At 44.4% G+C, this 22298-nt stretch overlaps 1 protein-coding gene across 1 annotated transcript in view; it reads right to left on the reverse strand.

Annotated features, from left to right (window-relative positions):
- Positions 1–22298, reverse strand: part of WNT4 (Wnt family member 4) — a 103348-nt gene that overhangs the window by 26412 nt on the left and 54638 nt on the right. The gene's annotated exons all lie outside the window — the stretch shown is intronic.

The raw sequence follows: 22298 nt of genomic DNA on the forward strand, positions 1-22298 counted from the left end.
ACAGTTTTCTCTGCTGCACATCTATCAGTTCTCTGAATTGTGAGCCATGTATAACCCCACCCACAATAGTGATTGGCAGCTTTGGCTGTAAATTGTATATTGACAGAAAGCTGCTAATCAGTGGTGGGGTGGAGCTACAAAACAGCAGGGCTAGGTGGCACAAGACACCTAGTCCTGTAGTGATAATCTCCTGCTGATAAAACACTGATTTTATTGAAACTACAACACACAGTCCAGTAAGTGACATCACTGGAATCAGGGCCTCCGCCCCTACACCATGCTGCTCTCAAATTACATAGCAAAACCCGCTGACAGATTGTGTTTAAGACTTATAGTAGTTTTACACATTAGTATTGTCCAGGCACCTTGTATAAACTAAACCTGGACTAGGGGCATAACCACGACTGGGTCCGGTGGTGCAAGGAGCTCGCCGGCCCCAGCCCCTGCTTCAGCTGTATGTGCATCCAAAGCTACACACCCAGCTGAAATGCATTGCGGTGCAGAGAATCGTTGAGTCTCTGTTCTTCAATACACGCTGCCTGCCAAACAGAAACCAGCAGCTTTCATCTGTGTCCCTGTGACTGAGGGCGGCACATGGCAATGCCATCATGCGTTGTAATAGTACCATCACCGATTAGCGCTGGCTACACAGGTAGGATGCTGCGTGATGTGGGAGCCAGGCACGGTGAGTACAATGTTGTTGTTTTTTCCATTAGACAGAATGGAGACATATTTACCAGGATGGGGACATATATACCAGCAGGGGGACAGTACATACCAGAAGGGGGATAGTATAAACCCCAGTAGGACTTTTTAACTTGTTCATAAAAACATTTTTGTATTTTTTATTATGCTCCTGTACTTTGTTGCTGGATTTTTTCTAACCTGAGATTCAAGCATTGCCGAATTTTTTTTTTGGGCACAGTCCGGTTGGTTGGTCTCCTGGATCAGGTGAGCCAAATGCACTTTTTACTTATGGTTGCCGAGCAGGGAGACAGTATTCACCAGGGGTGCCCCAAGAGGGGGACAGTATATACCCGGAGGGGCCCAGGATGGGGACATTTTTACCAGGATGGAGTTATATATACACCAGGATGTGGGCTAGAATGGGGAACATATATACTAGGATGGGGGACATATTTACGAGGAAGGAACCCAGGACATTAGTACATAATGGGAGGGCAACTCATATGTCTTTTTAGGATTTAGAATGCTAAATGTATATATAAATATACATACACTCCCTGGCAGACGTTCTGTCGCTTATCCATGTTATGTATATAAAAGCTTATAACCTGACCTTAAATTCATCCATTGGTTTGATAAATTACTCTTTTGAAAGCTGAAACCCTCCCAAATTTGGTTTAGGTTATGAAAATAAAGTTGCTGCAAAGCTGAAATATTGATCATTTAATTAACACAGAAAGGTCAGATTTTGGCAAGACAAAAGTTTTGTCGCCTTGTCATATAATGCACCCAATCCTAGCTTTCAAAAGAGTAATTTATAAAACCGATGGATGAATTAAAAGTCAGGTTATAAGCTTTTATTTACATAACTTGGATAAGCGACAGAACTTCTGTGAGGGAGTGTACATCCGACCAACATTAGGGGTGGCCCAAGTCCACATTTTGTATCAGGAGCCATCGAACTCTAGTTACACCACTGAGAAGATTATAACTTTTTGATAATACTGATTACTGGTTTCCTACAATGTTATCAGTATTATCAAAAAGTTATAGTCTTCTCAGTGGTGTAACTAGAGTTCGATGGCTCCTGGTACAAAATGTGGACTTGGGCCACCCCTAATGTTGGTCGGATGTACACTCCCTCACAGAAGTTCTGTTGCTTATCCATGTTATGTAAATAAAAGCTTATAACCTGACTTTTAATTCATCCATTGGTTTTATAAATTACTCTTTTGAAAGCTAGGATTGGGTGCATTATATGACAAGGCGACAAAACTTTTGTCTTTCCAAAAATCTGACCTTTCTGTGTTCATTAACCCCTTAACAACCGCCGATACGCCTTTTAACGGCGACAAATTAGGGTACTTCTTCCGATCCGCCGCTTTTTAACGGCGGTCGGAAAAAAGGGTCTAGCGCCCCCCAGAGTCAGAAAATTTCCGGGGTCTCAGCTGCCGGGGGTAGCCGAGACCCTGGAGATCATGATTCTGGCCGGTTTTTCCGGTCCCCGCTCACCTGATGACCGGTATACACCGTATACCGATGATCAGGTTATAGTAAATGACCGCGCCGGTAAAAAATCATTTATCTCCCATCTGGCATAAACAAACATGTCAGATGGGAGATAAATCTCATCCCCCGGTCCTTTCGGGTCCCCTCGGTATCCCCAAAGTGCCCCCTCCGACCCCCAACGCCCTCCCGAAAATCCAAGATGGCCGCGCGCAGCGGCGAGCACAGCAGCGCGCCGGCCGCATTTACACTTTTCTTATGGTTTCTGCCGTATGTGCCATAACACATGCGACAGAAACCTGCTCCCTAGGCCCTGCCGGATCCCCCCCGGTGTTCCCCGGTGTCATACATACCTGTCGGAGCGCTGATCCCCCGCGGCCCCCTCCTCCTTCACAGCAGACGCCGGTGAGTGCGGTCACATGTGCACACTGCAGCTGTGACCCAGGGAGGGTGGGTGCAGATTCTTTGCACCCACTCTCCTCAAATGGAGGGTCTGCAATACTAGAAAATGGGGGATACGTTCCCTGGACGTTTCCCCCATATTCTAGAAGGTCCAGAGTCGACGTGGGACGTCCAAATGGATTACAGTGGATTTTTTTTTCTTTTCTTTTCAATAAATTGGTCAATCAGGGAATGTTTTGGGGAGTGTTTTTTCAAATAATTTTTTTTTTGTTGTCAATTTTTTTTTTTTATTACTGTCAATTAGTTATGTCGGGTATCTGATAGACGCCGTGACATAACTAATTGCTGGGCTTGATGCCAGGTGACATTACACACCTGGTATCAACCCCATTTATTACCCCGTTTGCCAACGCACCAGGGCGCGGGATGAATTGGGGCGAAGCGCCAGGATTGGCGCATCTAATGGATGCGCCACTTCTGGGGCGGCTGCGGCCTGCTATTTTTAGGCTTGGAAGAGTCCAATAACCATGGCTCTTCCCACCCTGAGAATACCAGACCCCAGCTGTCAGCTTCACCTTGACTGGTGATCTAATTTGGGGGAACCCTACGTTTGTTTTTTTTTTTAATTATTTATTTATAAATAATTAAAAAAAAAAAAACAGCTTGGGGAGCCCTCCATATTGATCACCAGCCAAGGTGAAGCTGTCAGCTGTGGTTTGCAGGCTACAGCTGTCTGCTTTACCCTAGCTGGCTATCAAAAATAGGGGGGACCCCACGTCATTTATTTTAATTATTTTTTTTTTCTTTTTGGGCTAAATACAAGGCTAGGCACCCTTTAGTGCCACATGAAAGTCACTGAAGGGCGCCAGCTTAGAATATGCAGGGGGGTGGGATGTTATATATGTTTGACATCTATCCATTCATCCATTGTAGCATTTTAGGCTGTGTGCCCACAATCAGGGTTTGCAGCGTTTTGGGCGCAGAGTGTTTTCCCTGCGTCCATAACGCTGCGTTGTGCAGTAGAAGCACAGTTGAAGGATTTTTAGAAATCCCGTGCCCACTGTGCTTCTTTTCTCCGCAGCATACACTGACCTGTGGCGCAGCTACCCGAGCCTCAGCATGTCAATTTATGCTGCGGAGATGAGTGTGCTCTGCAGGTAGCATAGAGCTCCACAGCGGCCTGAACCCAAATCGTGGGCATGGGCAGCTGCGTTCTCCCGTGGACAACACTCACATCTCTGCAGGAAGGCTGACACTGTGTACTGGACGCCGTGTCGCTGGATCATGGCCACATAGCCTAAAAGAGAGAAATTTGTTGCTACAGCAACATTTTTGTGAAGTACCTGTGGATTCAAAATGCTTACTATACTCCTGAATAAAATCCTTGAGGGGTCCAGTTTCCAAAATGGAGTCACTTGTGGGGGGTTTCTAATGTATAGGTACCCAAGAGGCCCTGCTAATGTGACATGGTGCGCGCAATTTATTTCAACTTTTCCAAAATTCAAATGGTGCTCCTTCCATTCCAAGCCCTCCCATATATCCAAACAGAGGTTTTTGGCCACATGTGGGGTATCCCTGCGCTCACAAGAAATTGGATAACAACCTGTGAGGTCCACATTTTGTTGTTGCCTCTTGAAAAAGTGAGAAATGTGATGCTAAAGAAACATTTTTGTGAAAAAAATGAAAATTTTCAATATGGCAACCTAAGCTTATCAAATTCTGTGAAGTATTCATGGATTCAAAATGCTCAATATACACCTAGATAAAAGCCTTGAGGTTTCTTGATTCCAGAATGGGGTCACTTGTGGGGGGCCTCCACTGTTTAGGCACTTTAGGGGCTTTCCAAATGCGACATAGCGTCCACTAATTATTCCAGCCAAATGTTCAGTCAAATTGCACTCCTTCCCTTCCAAGACCTGCCGTGTGCCCAAACAGTTGATTTCCACCACATACAAGATATCACCAAACTCAGGAGAAATTGCAGAATACATCTCATGGTGATTTTTTTCCTGTTACCCTTGTAAAAAAAAATGCTACCTGGTTGAAGTAACAATTTTGTGGTAAAATTTTATTTTTTTATTTTCATGGCTCTACGTTATAAACGTCTGTGAAGCACCTGGGGGTTCAGGGTACTCACCAAACATTTAGATAAATTCCTTGAGAGGCCTAGTTTCCAATATGGGGTCACTTGTGGTGGTTTTTTGCTGTTTACGTACCTTAGGGGTCCTCCAAATGCAACATGGTGCCCGCAATCTTTTTCAGCCAAATTTCCTTTTCAAAATTAAAATATTGCTCCTTTCGTTCCAAGCCCTCCCATTTGTCCAAACAAAGGTTTCAGACCACATGTGAGGTATCACCGCGCTCATAAAAAAGTGGGTAACAAACATTTGGGTCAAATTTTTGGAATTACCTCTTGAAAAAGTGAGAGAATTGATGCTAAAGCAACATTTTTGAGAAAAAAAAAATCAATTTTCAATATGACAAAGTAACGTTATCAAAATCTGTGAAGTACCTGTGGGTCCAAAATGCTCAGTATACCCCTCGATAGAAGCCTTAAGGGGTCTAGTTTCCAAAATGGGGTCAATTGAGGGGGGTTCCTGCTGTTTAGGTACCTTAGGGGATCTGTAAAAGCAACATGGTGCCCGCAATCTGTTTCAGCCAACTTTGCTTTCCAAAATTCAAATATTGCTCCTTTCATTCCGAGCTCTCCCATTTACCCAAACAAAGGTTTCTGACCACATGTGGGGTATCGGCGCGCTCATAAGAAAGTGGGTAACAAAGTGTGAGGTCCAATTTTTGGTGTTACCTCTTGAAAAAGTAAGAAAATTAGTGCTAAAGTAACATTTTTAGGTAAAATGTTAATTTTTATTTTTTTTCATTCCATATTACTTTAGTTCCTGTGAAGCACCTGAAGGGTTAATAAACTTCTTGAATGTGGTTTTGAGTACCTTGAGGGGTGCAGGTTTTAGAATGGTGTCACTTTTGGGTATTTTCTGTCACCCAGGACTCTCAAAGTCACATCAAATGGGATGTGGTCCCTAAAAAAATGGTTTTGTAAATTTTGTTGAAAAAATGGCAAATTGCTGATGAACTTTGAACCCTTCTAACTTCCTAACCCCAAAAAATTTTGTTTCAAAAATTGCGCTGATCTAAAGTAGACAAGTGGGAAATGTTATTTATGAACTATTTTGTGTGACATAACTCTCCGGTTTATGGGCATAAAAATTAAAAGTTTGAAACTTGCAAAATTTTTAAATTTTTTGTCAAATTTCAGATTTTTTCACAAATAAAATAAAAAAATATCATCCTAAATTTACCTCTAACATGAAGCCCAATATGTCACGAAAAAACAATCTCAGAATCACCGGGATCCATTGAAGCGTTCCAGAGTTATAAACCTTATAAAGTGACACTGGTCAAAATTGCAAAAAAAATGGCCTGGGCATTAAGTACAAATCTGGCTTCGTCCTTAAGGGGTTAAATGATCAATATTTCAGCTTTGCAGCAACTTTATTTTCCTAACCTAAACTAAATTTGGGAGGGTTTCAGCTTTCAAAAGAGTAATTTATAAAACCAACGGATGAATTTAAAGTCAGGTTATAAGCTTTTATTTACATAACATGGATAAGCAACAGAACTTCTAACTCTAGTTACACCACTGAGAAGTCTATAACTTTTCAATAATACTGATAACATTGTAGCAAACCAGTACTTGCCATAAAAGCCAAACATTGTCACCCAACCTTCCTACTATCCTGAATGCAAAATCTGCTGGTCAGATTAATTAAAACTTGACAGATTCAAAAACTTCATATAGGTTTTTTTTTTTTTATTTGCATCCACTACATTAAATGCATAGTGATGATGATGATGATGATGATACAGCTTTGACTATCAGTTGTGTAACACAAACCAGCTTTGCGTGTCTGAAAATAAAACACATGATCATTTCAATGTGGATGAGAAAAAAAAATCACTATTGGTATTCTGCCTGGATTCTCTGGGGTCTGCGTATCGCTAAAAAACCTTGAATATTTACATTATTGACCCTTGGCCAATACACTTCTAACTTGTAAATAGCTGACATTTTTACCTTTCCTTATTGAGTCTGGCGCCCATTTTCGTCCTCAGAATGTAAGGATGTGTTTGATAAATTGGAAAAAGATCCTTTACTTAAAATCCCATTTGTTACAGAAACAGCGGTCAGAGATTTTCGAATATTCATAACAGCGCATATGTTTCTATAACAAGATACAAATGTTTGGGAGTGGGGGGAGAGGACAGATTCCGAGATGAAGATTGACCCCTAAGAGTCGAGTGATGGCCGTTTCTTGGGATAGCTAATTATGGGGGACGATACTCCTGGCACCCCTGTAAATTAGCCTTATAAAGTGGCATGTAAAAGTTTGTACACCCCTGTGAATTAAGCCTTATAAAGTGGCATGTAAAAGTTTGGGCACCCCTATGCATTAGCCGTATACAATGGCATGTATAAGTTTGGGCACCCCTGCGAATTAGCCATATACAGTGGCATGTAAAAGTTTGGGCACCTCTGTGTTTTTGCCATATAAAGTGGCGTAGAAAAATTTGGGCACCTCTGTGAATTAGCCATATAGTGGCATGTAAAAGTTTGGGCACCCCTGTGAATTAGCCATATAGTGGCATGTAAAAGTTTGGGCACCTCTGTGTTTTAGCCATATAAAGTGGCGTAGAAAAGTTTGGTCACCCCTGTGAATTAGCCATATAAAGTAGCATGTAAAAGTTTGGGCACCCCTGTGAATTAGCCATATACAGTGGCATGTAAAAGTTTGGGCACCCCTGTGAATTAGCCATATACAGTGGCATGTAAAAGTTTGGGAACCCCTGTGAATTAGCCATATACAGTGGCATGTAAAAGTTTGGGCACCCCTGCGAATTAGCCATATACAGTGGCATGTAAAAGGTTGGGCACCCCTGTGACTTAGCCATATAGCATGTAAATATTTGGGCAACCCTGTGAATTAGCCTTTTACAGTGGCATGTAAAAGTTTGGGCACCTCTGTGAATTAGCCATATACAGTGGCATGTAAAAGTTTGGGCACCCCTATGCATTAGCCGTATACAATGGCATGTAAAATTTGGGCACCCCTGCGAATTAGCCATATACAGTGGCATGTAAAAGTTTGGGCACCCCTGCAAATTAGCCATATACAGTGGCATGTAAACATTTGACCACCCCTGTGAATTAGCTATATACAGTGGCATGTAAAAGTTTGGGCACCTCTGTGAATCAGTCGTATATAGTGGCATGTAAAAGTTTGGGCACCCCTGTGAATTAGCCGTATACAGTACCATGTAAAAGTTTTGGAACCCCTGTGAATTAGCCATATACAGTGGCTCTCTGTATGTAATGGATATAGTAATAGTAGTAATAATAATACTAATAATAACAAATACCTCCAATTTTAAATGTAGTATAATTCTCCTTATTAGCTATGTCTCTTACCTCATGTGCAGGGCATTGCAGCTTAGATATTCATGGTTATGTCCACACATATAGTGACAGTTACTTAGTTCCTAGTGATACCTAAGCAGTAATGCCCTGCACATGAGGTAAGTGACATAGCTAATCAGGAGAACTATACTACATTTCTAATTGGAGGTATTCGTCAATATTATTATTATTATTATTATTATTATTATTATTATTATTATTATTATTAATAAACCTACTATATATTGGGATAGGATGTTGGAGCTGGGAATACCCCTTTATATCTGACATAGATTTCCTTTTCGGGTGCGCACACAGCACACAGACATGCCAAGTTTAATAACAGGCGTGCATATAAAAAGCCCGGCCTTAAGGGCCTGTTACACGTGTCAATTTCTCGTAGGATCGCATTTGCGATCGCACCCGCCCCCATTGTTTGTGCGTTACGGGCAATTTGTTGCCCGTGTCGTACAAAGTCGGTAACCCCCCGTCACACGCACTTGCCTCACGAATGACCTCGCTGTGGGCGGCGAACATCCTCTGCCTGAAGGGGGAGGGACGGTCGGCATCACAGCGACATCACACAGCGGCTGCCCACTAGAAGCGGAGGGGCGGAGAGGAGCGGAACGTAACATCCCGCCCACCTCCTTCATTCCGCATTGCCGGCGGGATGCAGGTAAGCTGCAGTTCATCGTTCCCGGGGTGTCACACGGAGCGATGTGTGCTGCCTTGGGAACAATGAACAACCAGCGCGCAGAAGGATGATCGATTTTTTTTTAAAATGAGCGACGTCTCAACGAGCAACGATAAGGTGAGTATTTTTGCTTGGTCACAGTCGCTCGTAGCGGTCACACGCTACGATATATCAGACGATGCCGGATGTGCATCACTAACGACGTGACCCCGACGACATATCGTTAGATATATTGTAGCGTGTAATGGGCCCTTTAGGGTTCATTTACACCTCTATTTTTCCTGTACTAGTGCAGTACCTGTTTTCACGAATAGCACTTATATCTGAGATAGTCTATGTAGTCATTTACACCCATCCCATGTAGACTGAGCCCTCGCGGGCAGGGTCCTCTTCTTCTGCAGATTAGCAAGACAAAACAATCACTGATCTCGAGGAGACCAGCCAGAGAAAACACTGCCGGCAGCCAGCGAGGGCGCTCAACACAGTGAAATCCTAGGTGCATTTGCCTTGCTGGTCTACTAGGCATTGCTCCTACCTAGCCAGAATCCTACTCCACACTGATGAGGGGCAACACCCTGAAACAGCTGTCTGTGGATGGATACCTGGCCTTGGTATTTCCCTTGTCGTATCTTTAAACATGTCAAGAGCTGGATATTAACTAAAAGGGCCACTTAATATGATGGTTATGGCAGTCTCCGAAAAGGAGCCACTCCTTGGCTAGGTCCTTCCCAAAGGGATATCTGGCTATTTTCCATGTCAAGACTCCTAACAGAGGCTCCGTGGACCTTTTTGATTTGCATGCTTCCCAGGGGGCAATGCACTTAGGATTTCACTGTGTTGAGCACCTTTGCTGGCTGCCGGCAGTGTTTTCTCTGGCTGATCTCCCCGAGATCAGTGATTGTTTTGTCTTGTTGGTCTACTAGGCATTGCTCCCACCTAGCCAGAATCCTACTCCACACTGATTAGGGGCAATACCCTGAAACCGCTGTCTGTTGATGGATACCTGGCCTTGGTATTTCCCTTGTCATATCTTTAAACTTGTCAAGAGCTGGATACTGACTAAAAGGGCCACTTAATATGGTGGTTATTCTGGTCTCCTAAAAAGAGGCACTCCTTAGCTAGGTCCTTCCCAAAGGGATATCTGGCTATTTTCCGTGTCGAGACTCCTAATAGTGGCTCCATGGACCTTTTTGATTTGCATACTTCTCCTGTAGACTGTGAGCCCTCGTGGGCAGGGTCCACTTTTCTCTTGTAGACAGCCCTCACAGGCAGGGTCCTCTCTCCTCTTGTAGACTGCAAGCCCTCGTGGGCAGGGTCCTCTCTCCTCTTGTAGACTGCAAGCCCTCACGGGCAGGGTCCTCTCTCCTCCTGTAGACTGTGTGCCCTCGTGGGCAGGGTCCGCTCTCCTCCTGTAGACTGTGAGCCCTCGTGGGCAGGGTCCGCTCTCCTCCTGTAGACTGTCAACCCTCATCGGCAGGGTCCTCTCTCCTCCTGTAGACTGAGAATCCTCGCAGGCAGGGGCCTCTCTCCTCCTGTAGACTGTGAGCCCTCGTGGGCAGTGTCCTCTCTCCTCCTGTAGGCTGGGAGCCCTCATGGGCAGGGTCCTCTCTCCTCCTGTAGACTGTGAACCGTCATGGGCAGGGACCTCTCTCCTCCTGTAGACTGTGAGCCCTCATGGGCAGGGTCCTCTCTCCTCCTGTAGACTGTGAGCCCTCACAGGCAGGGTTCTCTCTCCTCCTGAAGACTGTGAGCCCTCGCAGGCAGGGTTCTCTCTCCTCCTGAAGACTGTGAGCCCTCGCAGGCAGGGTCCTCTCTCCTCCTGTAGACTGTGAGCCCTCGCAGGCAGGGTTCTCTCTCCTCCTGAAGACTGTGAGCCCTCGCAGGCAGGGTCCTCTCTCCTCCTGTAGACTGTGAGCCCTCGCAGGCAGGGTTCTCTCCTCCTGAAGACTGTGAGCCCTCGCAGGCAGGGTCCTCTCTCCTCCTGAAGACTGTGAGCCCTTGTGGGCAGGGTTCTCTCTCCTCCTGAAGACTGTGAGCCCTTGTGGGCAGGGTCCTCGCTCCTCCCGTAGCAAGCCTATGCCTTGTACTGTTTATGATTATTGTACTTGTTCCTATTATGTATGCCCCTTTTCACATGTAAAGCACCATGGAATAAATGGTGCTATAATAATAAAGAATAATAAATAATAATAATAATATCTATGATAATTTGCGGAATAACCAATCTGTGGAAAATCGTGAAGACCTGCTTGATTTTGATTTGAGAGTCTGATCAAAATTGTCAATGCAAGTCTATGGGTCCGCAAAACAATTGGACCGCACTAAGATCGCATCCGAATGTGGTCCGCTTTTCACAGAATGGAGAATGTGAAAATGCTTTTTTTGAGAGTTTATTCAAAACAATCGCTCCATTTTTGATGTTCATAGAAACAACATACTTGTGAATGAGCCCTTAATAAATTTACTCCATAATTTTTGGGGACATTAGTTGTATGCACTTGAGTAAATTAAGCCAGTTTTTTTGTGCACATACAATGCACCGCATTCTTTGACTGTTTGACAGTTTTTGAGGTTCACCCCGCAAGGGGCATGTAGTTTGGCAGGGAAATGGCATGATTTATGATTTGCCAAATTCCGCCAAAATTTGGGTGCAAAAAAAAAAAAATAAAAAAATTGGTTTTCACTAAATCAGGAGGTTGTGTAAGTGAGATTAGACAGTTTTATCATTCTGCATGAACCAGTGGGGTAAATTTGAAATTCTTCTAAGTCATGATGGTTTTTGTACCTTTCTTTGCAATGAAAGTTTAGGTTTTAAATATTTTTAATGTTTCTGCCAAATTAAAGAGGATGAACCACCAGGATATTCCTATATAAACTAAAGCCAGTGCTATACTGGGGCTATCATGCGGATTCTATACATACTTTTAGTTGTGAGATCGGATGTATAGTTTCTGAAATATAGGCAAGTAAAGCTTGTGATATGCACTGTTATTTGATTGATAGGTGCTACAGAGTATACAATAGGTGGGTCAGGTTTTGCTAGTTATTCCGCCCCTGTCTGCTGCCTGTCCTTCCTCCCTCCTGTCTCTGTTATTACAGTGGAAAAAGGACAGGGAGAAAAGAAGAATGGGGGGGGGGGAAACAGGGGGGAGGGAGAAGGACAGGGGGGAGGGAGAAGGACGGGGGGAGGGAGAAGGACAAGGGGAGGGAGAAGGACAAGGGGAGGGAGAAGGACAAGGGGAGGGAGAAGGACAAGGGGAGGGAGAAGGACAAGGGGAGGGAGAAGGATGGGGGGGGAGGACGGGAAGGGATGGGGGAGGACGGGAAGGGATGGGGGGAGGACAGGGGGGGGAAGAAGGACAGGAGGGGAAAAAGGACAGGGGGGGAAGAAGGACGGAGGGGGGGGAGAAGGACAGGGGGGGAAGAAGGACGGAGGGGGGAAGAAGGAAGGACAGGGGGGAAGAAGGACAGGAGGGGAAGAAGGACAGTGGGGGAAGAAGGACAAGGGGGGGGAAGAAGGAAGGACAGGGGGGAAGAAGGACAGGAGGGGAAGAAGGACAGTGGGAGAAGAAGGACAAGGGGGGAAGAAGGACAAGGGGGGGAAGAAGGACAAGGGGGAAGAAGGACAAGGGGGAAGAAGGACAAGGGGGAAGAAGGACAAGGGGGGGAGAAGGACAAGGGGGGAAGAAGGACAAGGGGGGAAGAAGGACAAGGGGGGAAGAAGGACAAGGGGGGGAGAAGGACAAGAGGGGAAGAAGGGTGGGGGGGGGGGGAGTAGGACAGGGGGAGGACAGACAGGGGGGAGGAAGGACATACAGGCAGACAGAGGCGGGGATGACTAGCTAAATCCGACCCACCTGTTAGAGATTCTGTGCATCTATCAATCAAATAACAGTGCATTTCACACACTTTACTTGCCTGTATTTCAGAAAGTATACATCCGATCTCACAACTAAAGGTATGTATAGAATCCGCATGATAACCTAAAGCCAGTGCTATACTGGGGCTATCTGTGATTATCCTGATGGTTGGTCCTCTTTAACTATGTTCATTACGCCATTTTTATGCTAGTTTGGCACAAAAAGGCGGTGGTTTTCATTATGCAAATCTTTTTGGCTAATTCATAATTATAAACTTTTTCGAAATGTTGCAAAACGTTTGCACAATTGTATTCCGTTACACAAAATCTATTACATTTTTTTGTGTAGTTGAAGAGTAACATGGGATATGTTAAAGCTTATTGAAAAGATCGGGCAACATTTCACTCCAAAAAATGCAGATAAACCAAAATAGAAAAATATTGGGGTTTTTTTTGGCATTTACTTCAAATTAATAAAGATTTGCTTCATTTTAATACATTTGGTGCAGTAACTAAATGAAAAGAGAAGACAAAAAAAACTTACTTTAAAAGAATGTAAATGAGAAATCGGGGCTTTAATTGTAAGGATTCTGATGTTAAGATGTTTTGGGAAGTTCTGCCCCTCGGATCGGAGCGGAGTGACACTTCTGCTCAGACCGTACTGTATGTATGTATGTGGAGCGCAGCGTTTTGCTTGTTCAGCTGTAACACATTAAAATCAATATGTGGTTCCTTTGAGAGCATTTAAAACAGAGTGGGATGATAATTGTATCTCCGTGGAGGAAAGCATCACTTATGATGGAAAGAGATATTCTGGATGTTTTGTTTTCCATTTGGTTAAATGTACTTAGTACTCCGCAGCACACCCATCCCCTAGATGCAGGACAGGCAAGAGTTTTGCAGGGTTATGGTGAAATGTAGAGTATGAATTTACTGGACGTCACCGACAACACTGAGCAAAGTCTAGAGGGGAAACTCACTGGTCGACACAGACTGAAGATGCCCTTTTTGCAAGAACAGTATATATGGGCCCTTTTGTTATGAGTGACAGACAGTCATGTGGTTTCTGGCCATAGAAGGTCACAGTGTTTGGCTGCGCAAAATGCTCCCTGACTTACCATTGTTTCTGCTGTCAGTATTCATTGGTATATGTAGCTTTCCTGCTGGATTCTCATCTCTCCCCTTTAGGACCCAGTATAATCTCCTCTTCCACCCAGCTGCTGATCATCAGTATTCCCTGATGCTTACTACTCCCTTCTTCCCTGGCTTGGTGCTGGTGATAATATTCAGTTCATACAAGCTCTGTTTGCAAGCAGGTGGCTTGTACTCCTCTGTTGTAATGTTGTTAAAGCTTAGATAAGTAGTTCATGCTCTTTCCCCCATCTGTCCTCCTTCTGTCTTCCCTTAGTGTTTAGTGGGGTTGACAAAGAGCTCATCCCACCCGTTCCCTATTTAGCACCCAGCACTAGGGACACCTAGGATCATGTATCCAGCTTGTCGCATAGATGCAGAACCTATCTAGGGTGGTGAGGGATCCCTGGGACCAGCAGTAGGTTTGGGCAGGGGTCACCATCTCCCCCTTCCCTTACCTTTTGCCACTCTATTGGTACTTCCCCGTACCTAGCGTGACACCTTTGCCCAAAAGCTCCTCAAAATGCACGATTCCATCTGTTTTGGAGGCAGAAATGGGCCCCCTGACCTCTTGGGCCCCTGTGCAGCCGCACAGTCCGCATAAGTCCACCCCTGAGGGGAACTTGTCAAATGAACCAGACCGGATAATAAAAAGGTTTGCCGGGGATCCTGGAGGGTAACAGATTCGCAGAGCTCCCGTCCAGCAACCAGAGACTCCTGACCAACCGGTTGGGCCATAATCTCTCGAATCCATACACCTAACTCATGCAACCAGGCATGTTTTTCTCTGAAACTCTGGCATTTCAGAGACAATATAGTTTAACCACCATATCCGAGGTGGAAACTAGTCCGGCGCCACACCTCGTCAGCTTCTCCCCACGTTGATCTAGTTGATTGCAGGTTTCTCTCATGTGTGCACATAGGGAGAAACCGGTAAATCATCTAGAGCAACGCAGGTAGAGAACCCAGTTAGGAATGGATCTTTAAAGGGAATCTGTCAGCAAATATTTGCTATGTAAGCTGAAGACAGCATGCTGCAAGTGTTAACACAGAGAATTCAGGCATGCCTGTCTTGTCAAAGTTTGATCTGTTTTTTATTTGCTATGTTTGTTTAAACAGCAGGACCCTTATCATTGCTCGAAATACAATGTCACGCACGCGGCAGTCCGATACTCCTCCTCCTTTGATTGACACCTCACTGCCAATGTACAATCCCTATAGAGAGCCTGGTGTGGGCGGGGGGCAGTTCTCTCAGCTCTGCTACATGGCTAAATCTAAAAATTCTGATTGTGTCAGAATGGCTGCAGCCAGTAATCTAAGGGATACATCATTGGATTCAGGATCTCTTGTCTACATCATGATGCTCTCAAATGAGGTAGCAAAAACCTGACTTGGATGCCTGGCTTCTCAAAGTTTGATCTGTTGTTTATTTGCTATGTTGACCCTTATCATTGCTCGGACTACAATGTCACGCACGCGGCAGTCCGACACTCCTCCTCCGATTGACACCTCATTGCCAATGTACAATCTCTATAGAGAGCCTGGTGTGAGCTGGGGCACCTTTCTGAGCTCTGCTACATGGCTAAATCTAATAAATTCTGATTGTGTCAGCCAGTAATCTAAGTGATACATCATTGGATTCAGGATCTCTTTACCTACTTTATGCTGCTCTCAGATGAGGTAGCAAAAACCTACCGACACTTTCTCTTTAAACTAAGTTTTCTCTGAAATGTTTGAACATTTGAGAAAAACCCAGCAGTTCAGCCATGCTGGACTCATGGTTTGGGCAGCATGAATAGACTGAAAGATTCCCTTTAAAAATGAAATTAAGAAGGGAAATCAATCGGTGCAGAAGAAACATGTCAATTTTAGGTTGATCTTTCCATGGTAATGTCATTTTTTATATCTTTTTATAGCAACTTTTTGCAACCATGAAGCTACATAATATCATTTTGGCTGCTAGCTGCCACCAAAAGGGGGCGCTAAAGAGATAGATGCATACATATATACATTGAACTCAGTAATAAAACTGTATTAAGTATGCTCCCTCTAGTGGTAGATGAAGGAATTTATTTTTTTATAATTATATACAGGGGATTGGCAATTTGTTATACAACTTTTTCTATAAAAACAAATTAATTAGCACAAAAATTTGGAAATAAATGTATATTTTATAGCATTAGGTATCCCCGCTGAGTTTGCCTTACTATTTGGCTAGGCTGTTACACTATTACATGCTTCTACTTTACAATATTGAAAAATGTCACTAACTGGTTGTTTGTCTATGGAGATGTGTTCTTGATTACTTGCACTTGTTTTCTATGGTTAGGTATGTACATGAGAGCGTAGGGCCATTCTCAGGGCCTTTTCCCATATGTTGTGCAGCACAGTTATAGAATAACGATGTGAGGACTCGGCTTCATTATAAACAAGTTTACTTCCAGGGGAAAAAAAAAAAAGACAAATAATCCCAGATTTATAAAAATAGATAACTTCTCTTTCATCTGTGTCTGTACATGTATAACCTAGATCTAGCAGAGATCTATGCTAGTAAATACCACCAAAAATCAAACAATGGCCAAACGGGGTGCAAAAAGTATTTAACATGTCTCCAATTTCCCAAGATGCTATTGGTGTGAATTTCTCACCAGATGTCGGTAACAACCCATCCAATCCACACAGGCAAAGAAAATTAAATTTATGGATGTCTATGATTTTATGAGAAATTACAAAGTAGTGAACACATGAAGAAAAAGAGGTGCAGAAAGCCATGGGAAGTCAGGACACCAGTTGAAATCTATCAGTAACTTAACAGCAATTTTGCCTCTTAAGCCAGCGTCACAAAAGACGATATATCGGGCAATCACACGAGCGATCGTACCCGCCCGCGTCGTTTGTTCGTCACGGGCAATTAGTTGCCCGTGGCGCACAAAGTCGTTAACCCCCGTCACACGTATGTATCTCCCGGACGACCTTGCTGTGGGCGGCGAACATCCTCTTCCTGAAGGGGGAGGGACGTTCAGCGTCACAGCGACGTCACACAGCGGTCGGCCAATAGAAGCGGAGGAGCGGAGATGAGCGGGACGTAACATCCCGCCCACCTCCTTCCTTATGCATTGTCGGCGGGATGCAGGTAAGCTGTGTTCGTCGTTCCCGGGGTGTCACACGTAGCGACATGTGCTGCCTCGGGAACGATGAACAATTAGAGCACAGAAGGAGGACCGACATTTTGAAAATGAGTGACGTGTCAACAAGCAACGATAAGGTGAGTATTTTTGCTAGTTCACAGTCGCTCGTACCTGTCCCACGCGACGATATCTCAAACGATGCCGGATGTGCGTCACAAACTCCGTGACCCCGCCGACATATCGCCCGATATATCGTCTCGAGTGATGCCAGCTTTAGTGAAAAATAATATCAGCTGGTTCAACTGATGGCCTATAAAAAGGTATCTCATTACCAAGATGCTACACAAGAAACATCTCATGATGGGTAAAACCAGTGAGCTGTCTCAAGACCTTTGCAACCTTATTGTTGCAAAATGTACTTATTTCATTGGTACAGAAGAATATCTACAGTACTGAAGGTTCCAGAGAGCATTATTTGGACCATAGTATGGCCCCGACCAGGTGCTCCCTGCAAGATTTCAGATAGAGGAGTGAAAAGAGGAGCCAAGGACCATCCGTGGAGAGCTAGAGAAAGACCTTGAATCAACAGGTACAAATCTTTAATAGTAAACTGCAGAAGTGCTGCCGAAAACAGGATACCATAGGGGACAGATTTATCTATTTATCTATTAGTGATCATTCTATGCCCATCATTCTTCGTCATCCAGTGTAAACAGGCTGAGAAACACGCACCAAACATCTCGAATATTGCAGATCACACACTCGTTTAATGGTCTGAACTCAGCGCATGTAAATGTAACCTAAGGCTATGTGCACACAGTGCGTTTTTGCACGTTTTTCGGGTGCGTTTTTGGGCTCAAAACTGCATGACTTTGCTTCCCCAGTAAAGTCTATGAGTTCATTTTTGCTGTCCGCACACAGCTTTTTTTCTAGCTGCGTTTTTGAGCTGGAAAAAAAAAAAAATGGTCATTTCAATTCTTTACTGCATTTTACTGCGTTTTCCACCCATGCAATGCATTGGAAAAACGCAGCAAAATGCAGAGATAAAAAACGCAGCAAATTGCAGCCAAAAATGCACCAAAACGCGGTAAAAACACATGCATTTTTGCCGCGGGCGCGTTTTTGTGCGTTTTTAGCGGCCATAAATGTTGCATCTTTGTGGTCACAAAAAAAGGCAACGTGCGCACATAGCCTTAGTGTTTGAGCGTCATGGTGTAATATGTGAACATGTACAGTAGGCCCCCACTTTGTCTAAAACCGGCCTTGCAAGTGGTCCAGAAACCATCAATTAACTGCAAAAGATCTGCAGCAAGATGTGGCGGCAGCAGGTACTGAGTTCTCAGTTTGCACAGTAGAAACATACTAAATGCTGAAGACATTCATGTCAAAATTCCATAAAATCATCACTCCTGACCCTCAAGAATAAGAAAAGTCTGCTCAAATATGCTCAAAGCTATATAAATAAGAACGCCACTGAAAATTTGTGATCCTGTTCTGTTGATTGATGAAGCAAAATTGAAAAATCTGAGGCCCATGGATCAGCGCTAAGTCTGGAGAAGGAAGAATGAAACATATGCTGAACAAGACATCCTGTCTAGAGTTAAACACGATGGTGGCTTGTTGGCGCCTAGAGTGAAACATGGCGGTGGTTCATTGATGCTTGCAGTGAAACATGGAAGTGGCTCGGTGATGTCTACAGTAAAGCATGGAGGTGGCTCGGTGATGTCTACAGTAAAGCATGGAGGTGGCTTGGTGATGTCTACAGTAAAGCATGGAGGTGGCTTGGTGATATCTACAGTAAAGCATGGAGGTGGCTCGGTAAAGTCTACAGTAAAGCATGGAGGTGGCTCAGTGAGGTCTACAGTGGAGCATGGAGGTGACTCAGAGATATCTACAGTGAAGTATGAATTTGGCTCAGTGATGCCTACAGTGAAGCATGGCGGTGGGTCCGTGATGTCTACAGTAAAGCATGGAGGCGGCTCGGTGATCTCTACAGTAAAGTATAGAGGCAGCTCGGTGATGTCTACAGTGAAGCATGGAGGGGACTCTGTAATGTCTACAGTTAAGCATGGAAGTGGTTTGGTTAGGTCTACAATGACGCATGGAAGTGGTTTGGTGATGTCTACAGTGAAACATGGTGGTGGCTTGGTGATGCCTACAGTAAAGCATGGAGTTGGCTCAGTGATGTCTACAATGAAGCATGGAGATGATTTGATAATACTTACAGTAAAGTATGGCAATGGCTTTGTAATGCCTACAGTAAAGCATGGCTGTGGCTTGGTGATGCCTACAGTGAAGCATGGCTGTGGCTTGGTGATGTCTACAGTAAAAGCATGAACGTGGTTTGGTGATGCTTACAATAAAACATGGCGGTGGCTTGGTGATACCTACAGTTAAGCATGGCGGTGGCTTGGTGATACCTACAGTTAAGCATGGCGGTGGCTCGGTCATGCCTTCAGTGAAGCATGACGGTGACTTGCTGATGCATACAGTGAAGCATTGCAGTATTTGCTCCCACTGTCACTGGAAACCCTCAGTATGTGGAGGGCAAGATGGATTCAATCAAGTATCAGAAAATCCTAGCAGGAAACGTCATGCCTCCTGTGAGGAAGCGGAAACTTTGGTGTCATTGGATCATCCAACAAAATAATAATCCTAAACATACCTTAAAGTCCACCAAGGCATGGTTTCATAAAAAGTCCTTCAAGATTCTCCAGAAGATGTCACCATCCCCTGATATCAAAACCCATAAAAATTCTTTAGTGGGATTTGAAACTCCAAGTATATTAGTGACTTAGAGACTAATTCCAATGGAAAATTGGCTAAAGGCCTCGTTACACGGGACGATATATCGTGCAATCGCACCCGCCCCCGTCGTTTGTGCGTCACGGGAAATTAGTTGCCCGTGGCGCACAAAGTCGTTAACCCCCGTCACATGTACTTACCTCCCGGACGACGTCGCTGTGGGCGTCGAACATCCTCTTCCTGAAGGGGGAGGGATGTTCGGCGTCACAGCGACGTCACACAGCAGCAGCCCAATAGAAGCAGAGGAGCGGAGATGAGCGGGACATAACATCCCACCCATCTCCTTCCTTCCACATTGCCGGCGGCCACAGGCAAGCTGTTGTTCGTCATTCCCGGGGTGTCACACGAAGCGATGTGTGCTGCCTCAGGAACAACAAACAACCGGCACACAGAGGAGGAACGACATTATGAAAATGAGCGACGTGTCAACGAACAACAATAAGGTGAGTATTTTTGCTCGTTCACAGTCGTTCGGTGGTGTCACACGCTACGACATCTCTAATGATGCCGGATGTGCGTCACAAACTCCGTGACCCCGCCGACTTATCGTTAGATATATCGTACCGTGTAACGGGGCCTTAAGATTTTTCTGGCTGCCAGAAGCCGGTGTCTGGTTATGCATCATTTTTGCAGCAGGTCATAACAGCTAGAGGTGCTCTACTGAGTACTAAAGAGGTTTGTAATGGGGGGGGGGGGGGGTGAATAATTCTGAGACTTCAGTAGTCAATAAAAGAGGAATTGTGGGATGAATTCGGAGAAACCACTAGTTATAGTAATTGTGTTGAGCTTTTTACGCTGTTCTTGGTTCATTGGTTTATTGCAAAGAGCAGAAAGTTTGTAAATTTTGCTAATAAACCAAATTGGCAATGGGGGATGAATCATTTTAATGGCAGCTGTATGCTTGGTATAGTACAGCCAGCTGTGTTTTGTACTATGCGTATTCCCTGTCCTTAACCCCAGCTCTACTGCAGTAGCTTTTATGTTTGGATTGCCGGGAATATTGCCAAGTTTAAAGGGACACACATGTCAACACTGCTTTTATGAAAGTGCATGTTGTGCTGAGATGGGGCTTATGTTTATTTTTTCCTTTCATTTGCATTTTAGCATTTAATACCATTATTAGCCTCCCGATTACATTACGTAAAAGAAAACAAGTATAGGAGCGCTCCACCATGTGGGCACCTGTAAACCCTCTACAATCAGTAAAGTCTATATATCCAGCTAGAACGGCTCAATTAGGGCAACTATACCCTATTAAAATAAACCAAAAGGGATGCATCACCCACTAAAATTTCCTCTAATTCCACATTATGGGGAGCGGTGGGAATATATATTCTTTAGATTGAATTCGTGCTTCAGTTACTTTTCTCGTTTGCAAAAAAAAAAAGAGACCCTTTGTTATCATTGTGCCGAGTCCGATTATCATCAGATTTTTGTCTGTGTCCATTTTTACCATCAGTGTATCATATGCGAAAAAAAATCCAAAACGATGAAGGTTTTCCAAGCTTCTCCTAGCAAGCATGCCGAAACAACTCGGATGGTTGCGTGCTGTCTATTTTTTTGGTTAACCCATTTATTTAAAAGGGTGGGTTTGGTCCACAACTTTGACCAAAGTAGGATATTTCTCCTAGAACATCTGTCAAAAAAACCCCAATAACTTGCATGTGATAAAGCCAAAGTGATGAGGCACCAAGAAGAAGTCACCCGTGAGTCTTTGTCATCTTTGATGGACTCCCATCCGGTCCACTTTACAGACGAGTAGGTGCACCGTGTGCTCCCAATACAGAATTTGGTGGAAGAAGCCATCGCTATATGACATGAAACATGTTTTGGTTACGCTTCTATCCGGCATCAGATGTATACCCAAAATATTTCTCTACGTTGTGTTTTTGTATTTATGCAACAATCAATGAAGGAACGAACGGCACAGTTAAACAATCAATGAATTGCAAATAGGATGGTGAAGACACAGTGAAGTGAGACTGATTCCGACAGTGCTCAACCGGGAACATGCAAGTAGAAAGACCGGGAGGTAGCAATGAAGCAGTGGCACTCTCCAGTAGTGGAAAGTCTTTATTTCTTCACACAGTAAAAACAAGCAGGTGCGGCTATACTCCTTCCGGTCCTGGCTGTCATCCGTAAGTGGCCCGCACCTACCCACCAAGCGGGTGAGGCTACGCTTCTCCCAATTCTGGTCGTTGTCCATAAGTAACCCGCACCTATCCACCAAGTGGGGGAGGCTGCGCTTCTTCCGGCCCTGGACATTGTTCATACGTGACTCTCACCTATCCACCCAGTTGTTTTTATTGTGTGAAGAAATAAAGACTGTCCACTACTGGTGAGTAGAAATGACCGGACCCGTGGAAGTTCGGTTTGGCAGGTGCAACTGGACTTTTGAAAAAGTTGAGTTTGGGACCCGGATGTTACCTGAACCCCAATGGAAGTCACTAATTGGGCAGTTTGGTCTCCCCCACATGCAACCAGACATAAATAGATCACTTCCAGGAGCATTTTCTTTCTTCCCTTCTCCACAACAGCACCCAGGAGAGAGGGTCCACCCACCCCGAAGGACAGGAAACCTACAGCATTTAAAAGGTGTAGCCTCTCTATGTG

This window comes from Anomaloglossus baeobatrachus, chromosome 11 (genome assembly GCF_048569485.1).
Source record: "Anomaloglossus baeobatrachus isolate aAnoBae1 chromosome 11, aAnoBae1.hap1, whole genome shotgun sequence".
In the NCBI taxonomy this organism is placed as follows: domain Eukaryota; kingdom Metazoa; phylum Chordata; class Amphibia; order Anura; family Aromobatidae; genus Anomaloglossus; species Anomaloglossus baeobatrachus.